Genomic DNA, 12,392 nt, shown 5'->3' with positions numbered 1-12,392 from the left:
GTTCTAACATGCCCCCACATGTCTACGTCACGATGTGGTAAGATTTGCATAATGCCACCCAAATGTTCACGCAAAGAAAGAAGGCGAAACTTTTATTCTCGCTGTAGTATTGTTGTTGCCGCCTGTCATGAATCCGGTCCACGAACTTCCGTCTGCTTACCATCAGAGGTCACCCTTTCCATTACATTGACTCTCGCACTACACCTACTGTTGCTTATCATCCCGGACTACATATCCCATCATTCATTGCACTGATTGCACTCAGCACGGATTGCACACAGCTGTTTTCACTGATTGCACACAGCTGTTTCACATCACTCACTCACCATATAACACTCACTCAAACTACCATTCACTGCCGAGTATTGCTTAGCCAGTTAGTTTTCCTAGTTCCTGCTTCCTTCCCGTGTTTCCTTGTTTAGCACTTATCGTTGGATAGCTACACTACAGAGCCCCATTAGCCTCCTAGCCTAGTTTTGCCTTGCCTTGTCTGTTTTCTCAGTTTTTGATCTTCGCCTGTTTTCCTGGATTTCTCCCTTTAGTCTTGCCCCTTTGATACTGTTCGCCGTTCATGGACCTTCGCTAACCCTAGGATTATTCTTGTGTCTTGCCCGCCATATACCTGTTTGCCACTGTTTCGACCCTGCCTGTGTTTCTGACCTTCTCTGCTTTAAATAAAGCTTGCTTATGGATCCGCACGTCTCACGTCTTGTCAGCCCCGTAACACCGCAGCCACCATGTCGTGAAGACGCTGTGTTTCGTTGTGAAAGCGAAACTACTTTGTTTGGTCTTCCAAAAGAGGATCCACTTCGTCATGCCTAGAGTTGATCCGTGCTGGTCGCTGAGGAAATACATCAAGTTTGCGCTGTGGATCGCTGGATCGGCTTTCACTGGGGACGAAGCGGAGTCCAGACCGGGGTCGTCACATGTGGTTGCCGCAAGCCCGCCGGCCACTCCATCGTCGAATCCACCGGCCGTCGCTCACTCTAGGCCACTGTGTGACGCTGTGTTTCGTTGTGAAAGCGAAACTACTATGTTTGGCCTTCCAAAAGTGGACACAACTAGAAATCAGTGGTTAAGTTGTATTGACAACACTGTTCCAGAACACTTCAACCTAAATATTCAGATGTGTGCAGCGTATTTTATGGAGGACTGTTTCCTGATCCTGGGAGAGTAGACTACAATGCCGGCTGTTCTGACTCAAAGACTGTAAGTACGTTTTTTTTATTTAAAGAATTTGCTACTGATGATTTAAAATGCGAGTTTTGAGCAGTGTAGAGTAGTGCTTGCTGTTTGTCATTTCTCCGATCACAAATGCAGACATGGTTTTATGTTTACACGGCGCGTTGCAGAGCGTTAAAAGACCGGATAAGTCATTATAATCCGTAATTATGTCCCCACTGGATGCTACAAATGCCTCGTTTATAATGGGTTTTAATGTTTGTCTCGTCGCTCAGGCCGGACTGCATCACAGTATGGTAAGGGGCGTAACATTTCCGTCACACGCTTGAGGTATTCGGCCAATCACAACGCACTGGATAGCTGGCCAATCACAGCACACCTCGCTTTTCAGATCGATGAGCTTTGTAAAAATCGACGCGTTTCAGAAAGGCGGGGCATAGCGGAGAATCAATAATGTACAGTATGTGGAAAATAATGTGTTTTTTTTACTTTAAACCACATAAACACATTTCATTACACCAAATACACAAACTAATGTTCTTTTTAGCAACATCATATGACCTCTTTAAAAGTCAAAATATGTTTTGCATTATAGTTATACTAGCATGAAAATGCACATAATTTGCATGTTAAACTACAAAGTGTATTTACTGTTGTATAAACACTAAAATTTATTTTGTACTACAGTGTGTTTTAAAGCTGAATAACATTCTGAAATATTTTGCAGTTTAATACACTAAAATGTCATCGAAACATTCATGAACTAAATATTTATTTTTAAATTAATTTATGTAGGTCTAAACATTGAATTGTACATATGTTAAAACGAAACCATTTTAAGTGTTACCCAAGAAAGAAATGTGTATGCTATACACTACTGTAAAAAGGAAAAAATAAATAAATAAAAAGGGGGGTATGATTTATTATTATTTTAATCCAGCAAGGGTGCAGTAAATCAATCAAAACTGACAGTAAAATATTTATATTTCAATCTAAATGCTGTTCTTTTGAACTTTCTATTCATAAAAGAATCCTGAAAAATAAAGTATCACAGTTAATAATAAAATTGCCATCCCATCCCAAACGTTTGATATATTTTTCAAAACCCCAATCATTGTCCATAATGTCTGCAAAATATTAATATGACCTGCACAGACCTAACAATATGCAAAATGAAAATAGTCCATTTTCAGTTCATTCTGTTGACACAAACCCCGTTTAAACAGTATTCAATTTCACATTTAAATGACATTTTATTGCACTTTGCATACTATAGCTGGCAATTTCAGAAGATGAGGGCATAGGATGCAACCTGTCCATCTTGGCATCTATGTTGTATTGCTGTCCTGCGATTCATTTCTGGGTCACGATCAGAAGTTGAGAAATGAATGACGAGTGAAGTCGCTGGAGAATCCTGACTGCATCATCCACAGGATTGACTTTGCAGTCTGTTTGATTTCATTCTGTTTGCTGCTGGCTGAGGAAAGAGCCAAAGATGAATCTTTGCTGAAGTGTCTGTAGTTTTTCTCATATCTCATTAGGTAAATGAACAATAATTGATCACATAAGCTAGAAAGAACAATGCAATGACACTATAACAGACTGGAAATGTTGGTACATACTTATGACCAGCTGATTTTTGTATAATATGCTGACCTTCAATTCCACAGTGAATGAAATATGTAATATAATTTGTTCTGCTGGTTTGATAGCATGTTGTCCTCTGCAGCACAGGATGATTTATTTTTAGAGTTTTAATTCCCAGTGTTCGCTTTCTGAGGCCAAACCTTTTTGTATAGATTATATTTAGCCTTTGTATGGGCCTGAAAGTCCTCCTTTTTTGTTAAACCCATAATCTCTGGGGTGACCCAGGGTTTATCACTGTTATATTTCACATTTTTGGTAAGATGTAGCCGTGTCTTTGTATTTGATTTGGCCATTTGCATCCTTAAATATATTTCAGCGAGAATACAAGCTGTCCTTGAGCCTCTCAAAGACACAGTCCTCCTCTTCACTCAACTTTTAAGAGGCTTGACAAATGTAGCTTTCGCCTGAATCGGGGGATTAGGTGGACCGTTACATGATCCCAGTTTCTGAGTAGGGTTTATGTTGTTGCGCTAAGTGTCCTTTATGATATAGCAGTATATTTGCCACAGTCTTGTTAGGTTTATATTTAGGCAGGTGCTTGACTTTGTGTGGTCAATCTTTTTTTAAGGGCACATTTACACATCAATGATGTGCTAAAAACAGAAAAGTTTATACAGGTGACAACGCTGACAAAACGATCCCCTTTCATATGAATCTGCGAAAACGGCTTCAAATGCTGTATTATGCATGCCAGGCCAGTAGTTGGCGATGTCACTTTGTAAAGAAACACTACGTAAACACGTAATATGCATGCATGTATCACTGTTTTCACAAATTCACGTTTTCGCAGTTTACATGGAGTCGATGGCGGTATCATTTTCAAAAACTTGCACTTTGAAACCCATTTTCAAAAGTTTGCATTTTCAGGCCCCCAAAAAGTTGTTGTCGTGTAAATGAATGTCCAAAACGGAAAAAAATAAATTTCCATTTGTGTGAATGCCCCCTGAATTACTGCACAAAGTATTTTTCTTATTTTTTGTCTTGTTTTCCAGTAAAAATATCTAATCATTTTTAAATCAAGATACTTTTACTTGAGAGGCTAAATTTCTTAAGATATAAGTCTTGCTTTCTGCATAAAAAATGAAGTGAGTTTGTTAAAAACAAGAACCATTATCTGCCAATGGAGTCAAAACAATACGTTTATTATTCTTGCCCCATTGGCAGATACAGTCAATTTTCTTATTTATTCAATATTTCACTTTATTTTGATGAATTTTTTTTTAGAAACCAAGGCTTAGGTTTACTTATAGATTGCACCAGCGCACTGTAAAAAAGTTAAGTCTTGTTTTCTGAAAAATGTATAAATGTTGTTAATTTTTGCTGAAAACAATAAAAAAATATCTGCCGATGGGGTAAGAAAAATTATCTTAATTCAAAGGGAAAACAAGATTATTTTTCTTGCCTCATTGGCAGATATTTTTCTCATTAAAGAAAAAAAACTGTACATTACTTAATTTTATTTAATTTTTTTCAGAAAATAAGACTTATTATCTTATTTAAAGTTATAATATTATTAAAGTTATTTTGCTTCTCAAGTAATCTAAAGTATCTTGATTCAAGAATATTTAGACATTTGTACTGGAATACAAGACAAAAATACTAAGTAAGAAAATATATTTTTTTACAGTACGCTGGTGCGTCAAAATAAAGGACAAAGGAATAATTTTATACTAAGGAATAAAATCATTTTTGCACTGCGCAAACGCTCTTTTAGCATTAAAAAAACTACTGTCAGGATTTACTAAACACGCAGTAAAACATTAGAAATGAAAAGGTGTGGACACTTTTTTTTTTTTTTTTTTGTGGCTGACCTTATTGCATATGCATTTGTAGGAGTTTTCCTTTCAGACACAACATTTATGAGAGGAGATTATTGAAATGAATCAAGCAAAGTGATTTACTAAGGTTTTGAGGTAGTCAATTTACTGGTAATTGCGCCATTATATAATGCCCCCAAAAAAGCATGTCTTAAACCATTTTGCTCTTGGTAAATTGCGTTGGTCATTATGGAAATGATCCGTCTGTATCTGTGTTCTTTATATTAAACATTGTCAGTAGATCATCTGCAAAACTTTCCACCCCAATCTGCACTTTTACGGGATTGCAGTCTCTTGCTAATTTGCAAATCCAGCCCTTAATATCATGTCATTTTGCTTCTCAAGTAAATGTATCTTGATTTAAGAACGTTTAGATATTTGTTCTGGAAAAATGACAAAAACCGTGAGTAAGAGCTTCCCTTTTTGCAGTTGTATGGCTGGAGAGTCAACAGTGGTTATTAGTTCAGTTAGCAGGTAAAGCAGTAGCAGATTTACTGGAGAGTTTTCTACTTCTGACTCAGTGTAGACTTACATTTATCTCATTTTCAGCAATGTTTCATGAGTTTTTGTGCCAGCAGTTCATTGACTGAGTCAGCCCTTCACGTACTTGCTAGGTAAGCTTCTTTGAAACGATATAAAATATACATACCATCTTATTAGAGACGCTCTTTGGTGAATCATAAGTGTCAAGGGCCCAAACAATCTCAGAAGCTTTACTTTCTAATTTTAATAGAAATGAACAGCTAAAAAAAAAATATTCTCAAAATGACTTACAGGCTGCTGACCTTTATAAATACTCCCTCTGTGAGAATCGTGTGCATTAAAAACAGATTTCTTCAGCTGCTTGCAGTTTTGAGGCCTGGTGTTAGATTTAACTCATTCAAAAGTTTAAACCATGTGTTCTGTGTGGGGTCTCAGAACTGCAGTGAATGGGTGCCGTCAGAATGAGAGTCCAAACAGCTGATGAAAACCTCACAATAATCCACACCACTCCAGTCCATCAGTTAACATCTTATGAAGAGCTGTGTGTTTGTAAGAAACAAATCCATCAAGGAGTTTTTAACTTTAAACCATTGTTTTCAGGTAAATATGAGTCCTCTTTCTACAGTGAAAAAGCCCATCTCCTGTTGTCCTCCCACATTAAAATAGAACTGTTAAAACTGTTTTGGATTGTTTTTGCTTGTAAACGGTGCTTGATCTGTGCAGATTTCTATCCTGATTCAGACAAAACAACTTTTTCACTTTTAGCCGGACGCAATGGTTTGAGGTTAAAAATAGATTTAGAGGTTTTTAATGGTTTGAGGTTAAAAAGAGGTTAATCGTAGATTTGTTTCTTACAAACATGCAGCTGTTCACCTCACAAGACATTAATTGATGGTCTGGAGTGGTGTGGATTACTTGTGGATTATTGTGATGTTTTCATCAGCTGTTTGGACTCTCATTCTGACGGCACCCATTCACTGCAGAAGATCCATTGGTGAGCAAGTGATGTAATGCTAAATTTCTCCAAATCTAATGAAGAAACAAACTCATCTACATCTTGGATGGCCTGAGGGTCTCCAGTGAAAAAGTTAAATCAGGAGAGAAATATGCAAAGATCAAGCAACACTGGCAATGATTCTAATAAATAAACCCAGTATTGCTTTTAACAACACAGATCAGCCGTTATAAAGCCAGCCCAAAACAAAGACTTTCTAAATTGTTGTTGACAGAAAAATGAACAGTGCCACATCTAGTACTGCAGGACAGACGAACTTTGATTCCTCAAGCGGTTAGCGAGCGGGGCAGCAACATATTCAAAAATAGCCTCTCAGCAGGAAAGGAGAGAGAGAGAGCGAGTGAGAGAGATTTTGAAGATATTGTCCTCAAAGGCGAGCAATAGCTTTGAGTGAGATGGAGGGAGAGAGGTGCTGTCTCTGGTAAAATATGAAAGGCCTGCACATGCAGAAAGCCCATGGCTTTTCTCCATAGCGCTAACACCAAGTGACTGGAATGATCCATGGCTGCTTTGTGGAGACTTGTGATATAAATGCTGAGGGCGAGATGTTGAAGATCCAAGTCCCCCACGTTTCCCCATCTCTCTTCTTTTGCCAGGCGGCGGTGGTGCGTCGCATGGGGGAATTTGTTGTGTTCTCTCTCGTCTCGCCATTTCCGGGCGGCCGGCAACTCAACCTCCCGTTTGTCCTTGTGCCTTTTTCAGTTTGACAAGTGGGTGGCTTTGGGGACTTCGGGCTCCATTTTCAAATTGACCATTTGTAATCAGTTTTCTAAGGAGGGAAGGTGTTGAGGGAGGAGGTGGGGAAAAAATGAGGCAGAAAATGGAAATGAAGCTCTGCTTGTTTTGGCAAGAGGACCTATATGAGAGGCAGGCAGCGCTGAATACTTAAAGGGATAGTTCACCCACAAATGGAAATTCTGTCTTCATTTACTCACCCTCAAGACTTTCTTTCTTCTGCACAATATAAAATAACTTATTTTAAGAAATATCTGTCTCTGTGTGTGTGTGTGTCTGTGTTTCCAATACAATGGAAGTCAATGGTTACCAAAACGGAACATTCTTCGATGTATTTTCTTGTGTTCCACAGAAAAAAAAAAGGCATTTGGAATGACACGAGGGTGACATATGAAATAATAGTCAGAAATGTTTTTTTTAAGTTAATAATTTGAACCTTCTAAAAAACGTATAAAAATAAAAAATACATCAATAAAAAAAATGAATGAACAAAAAAAATTGCATATGTGTCTTGTTGAATATCATATTTGATACATCAGGCATTTATGGCACATATAGTGAGAATATGGAGCTCATATCGAGGAGCAAAAAACACCTACATTTCATTCAGAGGCCCAAACTCAGCAAAAATATGCAATTTGGTGCAGTTTCTGATATTCATATGGTGAAAAAGATGGAATTCTGGAATTCTATAACATAGAATGCAATGCAATACAATGATGATTGAGAGAGGAACAAATAAATGTTCCTCAAAATGTTTATATATGCATTGGATAATCAAGTAAACCGAAGTTGCTTCAGTCCAGTGAGTGCTCATCTTGAAATACTACTAACAATATAAAAGTTATTCTTACGTTTACTTTTTATTAAAATTAGTAAAGATTTCACAACAGAAAGACATGTGATCCACAAACTGAAGGGCATTTTACCAATGATACTAAAATCCATTTACTTGCTTAAAGTATAAACTATCAATTAGACAACAGAAGGACATGTAGTAGATTGGGTAAAACAGGTTTTTGACCTGTTGATCATGAAGTTTTGATTATGTTGATAACCTTTAGAGGCCTTAGTGATTTGCATATCAAATATTACAAAGTAGACTTTATAGGGTTAATTATCACAGTTTTCATTTTAGTCTGCAAAAATGTCAACAATTCTGTGTTTTTCTGTCAATATGGGGTGCTGTGTGTACATTAATGAGGGAAAAAATGAACTTAAATGATTTTAGCAAATGGCTGCAATATAACAAAGAGTGAAAAATTTAAGGGGGTCTGAATACTTTCCGTACCCACTGTATATATATATGTCACTGTCCTTAAAGCGTCCCCTCTGTAGGTGTCTCCCTCCGCACACGGTTTTCTGTCAAAAATGGAATGACTCATTTCACAGCATACCTGTGAGCGCGGGACTTTCATTATATTAAAAGCAGTGGCTGGGGTGGAGGGATTGGACCTGGGGATTGGGAAGGAGGGGAGAACATTAAGATGCCACAGGGTCCAAAAATATCCAGCTCTGGTGGTCAGCTTGCATTAGTTTCAATAAAGTAATTTGATTACCAAGTCCTCCACTCTATGCATGTTTCTGTTTGATTCTTTTGATTAAGGAGGCACAACGTACTCTACCGGTCAGAAGTGTGGAATAAGTACGATTTAATTAAGATTTTTAATTAAGATTTGTTTTTTAAAGAGCTCTCTTATGCTCACCAAAGCTGCATTTATTTGATCAAAAACACAGTAAAAATTGTAATATTGTGAAATATTATTACAATTTCAAATAACTGTTTTGAATTTTAATATCTGTTAAAATGCTATTTATTCCTGTGATGGTAAAGCCGATATTCTAATATGCTGATTTGCTGCTCAAGAAACATTTCTCAGTATTATCAGAGATGAAAACTGCTTAATATTTTTGTGGAAACTGTGATCCACTACGATGCAAAAGTATGGGATAAGCAAGATTAAAAAATATATATATATATTAAAAGACCATTTATACAGCAAGGACATGTTAAATAAAGGCATTTATATCAGTTTCCTCAAAAATATGAAGCAGCATATCTGTTATTAATATTGATAATCAGAAATGTTTCTTCAGCAGCAAATCAGCATATTAGACTGATTTCTGAAGGATCGTGTGACACTGAAGACTGGAGTAATGATGCTGAAAATTCAGCTTTGATCACAGCAATAAATTACATTTTGCAACATATTACAATAGAAAATGTTTATTTTAAATTGGAATAATATTTCACATTATTACTGTTTTTACTGTATTTTTAAATCAAATAAAGGCAGCTTTCATGGTCATATATTAAACAGCAAAAAAAATAAAAAATAAATACAATCAAATAAAAACTCTAAACTATTGAAAGAGTACACATGTGAAAAGTTGTATGACACTTTATCTGGTCAGTGGGTAGGACAGGACGACACGGGTTGGAAATCCTGGATTATAAAGTAGCAGCCGGCAGCAATAGGCAAAAGAGGATGTGAAGGACGAGGACAGAATGTTGATTGCACATTGTCTCCGAGGGATTTTTTTCTGCTCCCCTACAGAGGTGACTCATTACTGTACAGTATCCTATGCATCACACTCATTTAGCATATATTAGAATGCTTCACTCCATAAAATCTGCATGATTGTCTATTTATCTATCTATCTATCCATCTGTTTATTTGTCTCTATTTTACAGTTTGTTTGTTTGTTTATTACTTATTTATTTATTAATGCATACAATAATAACAAATATAATAATAATAATAATGAATGCCCCGTAATATTAGTTTCCCATTCGTGCTGGATCTATCCCCGTCATACCAATTATTCATACAAAACATTAGTGAATCATATTTTAAAATGTAATTTATTCCTGTGATCAAAGCTGAATTTTCAGCATCATTCAGTCTTCAGTGTCAAATGATCCTCCAGAAATCATTCTAATATGCTGATTTGCTGCTCATTAAATATTTCTATGCATACTATTTATACATATGTATGTATATAGGTCTATACATACATGTTTCCGCTTGTAAACGGTGTTTGATCTGTGCATATTTCTCTCCTGATTCAGACAAGACAAAAGCAATATTTTGGATAAAGGACTTGTATTTTGGCCAGAAGCAAGGATTTGAGGTTAAAAATATCTTAATCATAGATTTGTTTCTTACAAACACACAGCTTTTTTGCACTTTTTTTCACAAGATGTTAATTGATGGACTGGAGTTATGTGGATTATTGTGATGTTTTTATCAGCTGTTTGGACTCTCATTCTGACGGCACCCATTAACTGCAGAGCATCCACTGGTGAGCAAGTGATATAGTGCTACATTTCTCCAAATCTGTTCAGCTGAAGAAACAAACTCCTCAACATTTTGGATGGCCTGAGGGTGAGGACTCTTTCAGCAACTTTAAATTTTTGGGTGAACTATTCCTTTAAGGGTTAAAGAGAAGCAACGCGGTGATTCGTTTAGAAGGTATAAGAGAGAACCAATATGTTTTTAAAAAACTCACTGATCAGATAGTCCATCACATGTCATGTCCTTGCCAAAGTACCAAACAGCAGCAGCTGGCACTCACTCCGCCGGGCATTTTCCACTACCCCGTCCATCACATATGAAGATGAGAGGCTGTAATTCACCAGCTATCTATTCTCAAGGTTTAGCCACACAATCTTGCCCCTCCTCCCGTCCATCCACCACAGCCCTCAATCCAGGGTGGTATCCATCTCTTATCTGCCATGGGGGGGCCGCAGGACAACCTCTTCCGGCATGGCATCACTCCCAGTGCCCCACTTACAGCCATCAGTCACTGTCTCAGCTGATAGCTCCATGTGTCAGCCGTATGGATGACTGTCGCTTACCTGTACGGACCTGCATGCCAATAGAATCAGAGTTACAGGGAACATAGTCAGTCTGTTCAAGCATTTCACATCATCTATGACGAGATGGAAAAGCATCTTATATTCATTAAGGCTGTGAAGTGTGAGTATACTGCAAAAACTGTATTTTTAATAATTTTCAAATTGTATTATATTTTTTCCTTTTCCTTTTTTTTCTACTAAATTTGCTGCTCCCTCTGCCTGGAATATTTTGAAAATTGGAGTCTTTAAAAAAAGATTTTAAAGAAACTTTGGGTTACAGATGTTCTGACTAGGTATGTATTGATATTCTTTTTTTTTCATTGTATATTTTATTTTCAAAATTTGTATTAACTTGCTTGTTTGTGTATGTATGGATGGATGGATGTTATCCGTTAAACCCACGTGAGCTGTGTTGTCAACCTTGGCCAGGACGCCCTTGTAAAAGAGAGTCACACTTTATTTTTAAGGTCCAGTAATATTAACAAACCATTAACTACAACTTTTGCCTCAATAAACTCCCAACTTGCTGCTTATTAATAGTTAGTAAGGTAGTTGTTAAGTTTAGGGTATTGGCTAGGATTAGGGATGTAGATTATGGTCATGCAGAATATGTGCTTTATAAGTACTAATAAACATCCAATATGTTAATAATAGGTATATGCTAATAAGCAACTAGTTAATAGTGAGAATTGGTCCCTGTATTAAAGTGTTACCGAGATTTTTAATCTCAGTGTGCTTCCTGGTAAAATAAAGGTTATAATAATAATAAAATAAAATGCACTTGGCGCAATAATCTAGCCTCTTAGTCTAAAGTTTATAAGAGTTTTTTGTTTTAGAGATATTATACAAACAAAGACTCCGTATCAATTGAGAATATAATCCTGTCATTATTGGGGCCCGAGGGAGGCCTTTTTCAGTCACTCAGATGATGACGGTTCACAGTGAGTGCCTATTATTCAGGACTAAATGGAACTGAAAATGTACATGCCACGCTGAACTGGCTGCTGAAAGTACAGTCCTCATGCCAGCAGAAATGGCAAATCCCTTGTAATTGTGCCATTAGTGTTCCCATTCACTTCAGTCCAAACAGGCTGTAGTCACTCAATTGAATGTCACGACAGTATGAGAGAGTTTACTTTTATTGCTGTCTCCTATTCAGTTCTATCTTTTATGTTTCCCCTTCACAAATCTTTGTGAAGATGTTAAATATTAATTCCATGGTATAATCCAATTTTGATTTAAAAGTGGAAACTAGAAAAAACAAACCCACATGAAAGCAGAAATAAACATGTACATGCCACGCTGAACTGGCTGCTGAAAGTACAGTCCTCACGCCAGCAGAAATGGCAAATCCCTTGTAATTGTGCCATTAGTGTTCCCATTCACTTCAGTCCAAACAGGCTGTAGTCACTCAGTTGAATGTCACGACAGTATGAGAGAGTTTACTTTTATTGCTGTCTCCTATACAGTTCTATCTTTTATGTTTCCCCTTCACAAATCTTTGTGAAGATGTTAAATATTAATTCCATGGTATAATCCAATTTTGATTTAAAAGTGGAAACTAGAAAAAACAAACACACATGAAAGCAGAAATAAACAATAAAAAAAGTGTGCTTGAGAATATTTGACATATTTATCACAAAATACCACT

This window comes from Sinocyclocheilus grahami, unplaced genomic scaffold (genome assembly GCF_001515645.1).
Source record: "Sinocyclocheilus grahami isolate Dianchi unplaced genomic scaffold, SAMN03320097.WGS_v1.1 scaffold1620.1, whole genome shotgun sequence".
Classification (NCBI taxonomy): domain Eukaryota; kingdom Metazoa; phylum Chordata; class Actinopteri; order Cypriniformes; family Cyprinidae; genus Sinocyclocheilus; species Sinocyclocheilus grahami.
This window is presented reverse-complemented; position numbering follows the sequence as displayed.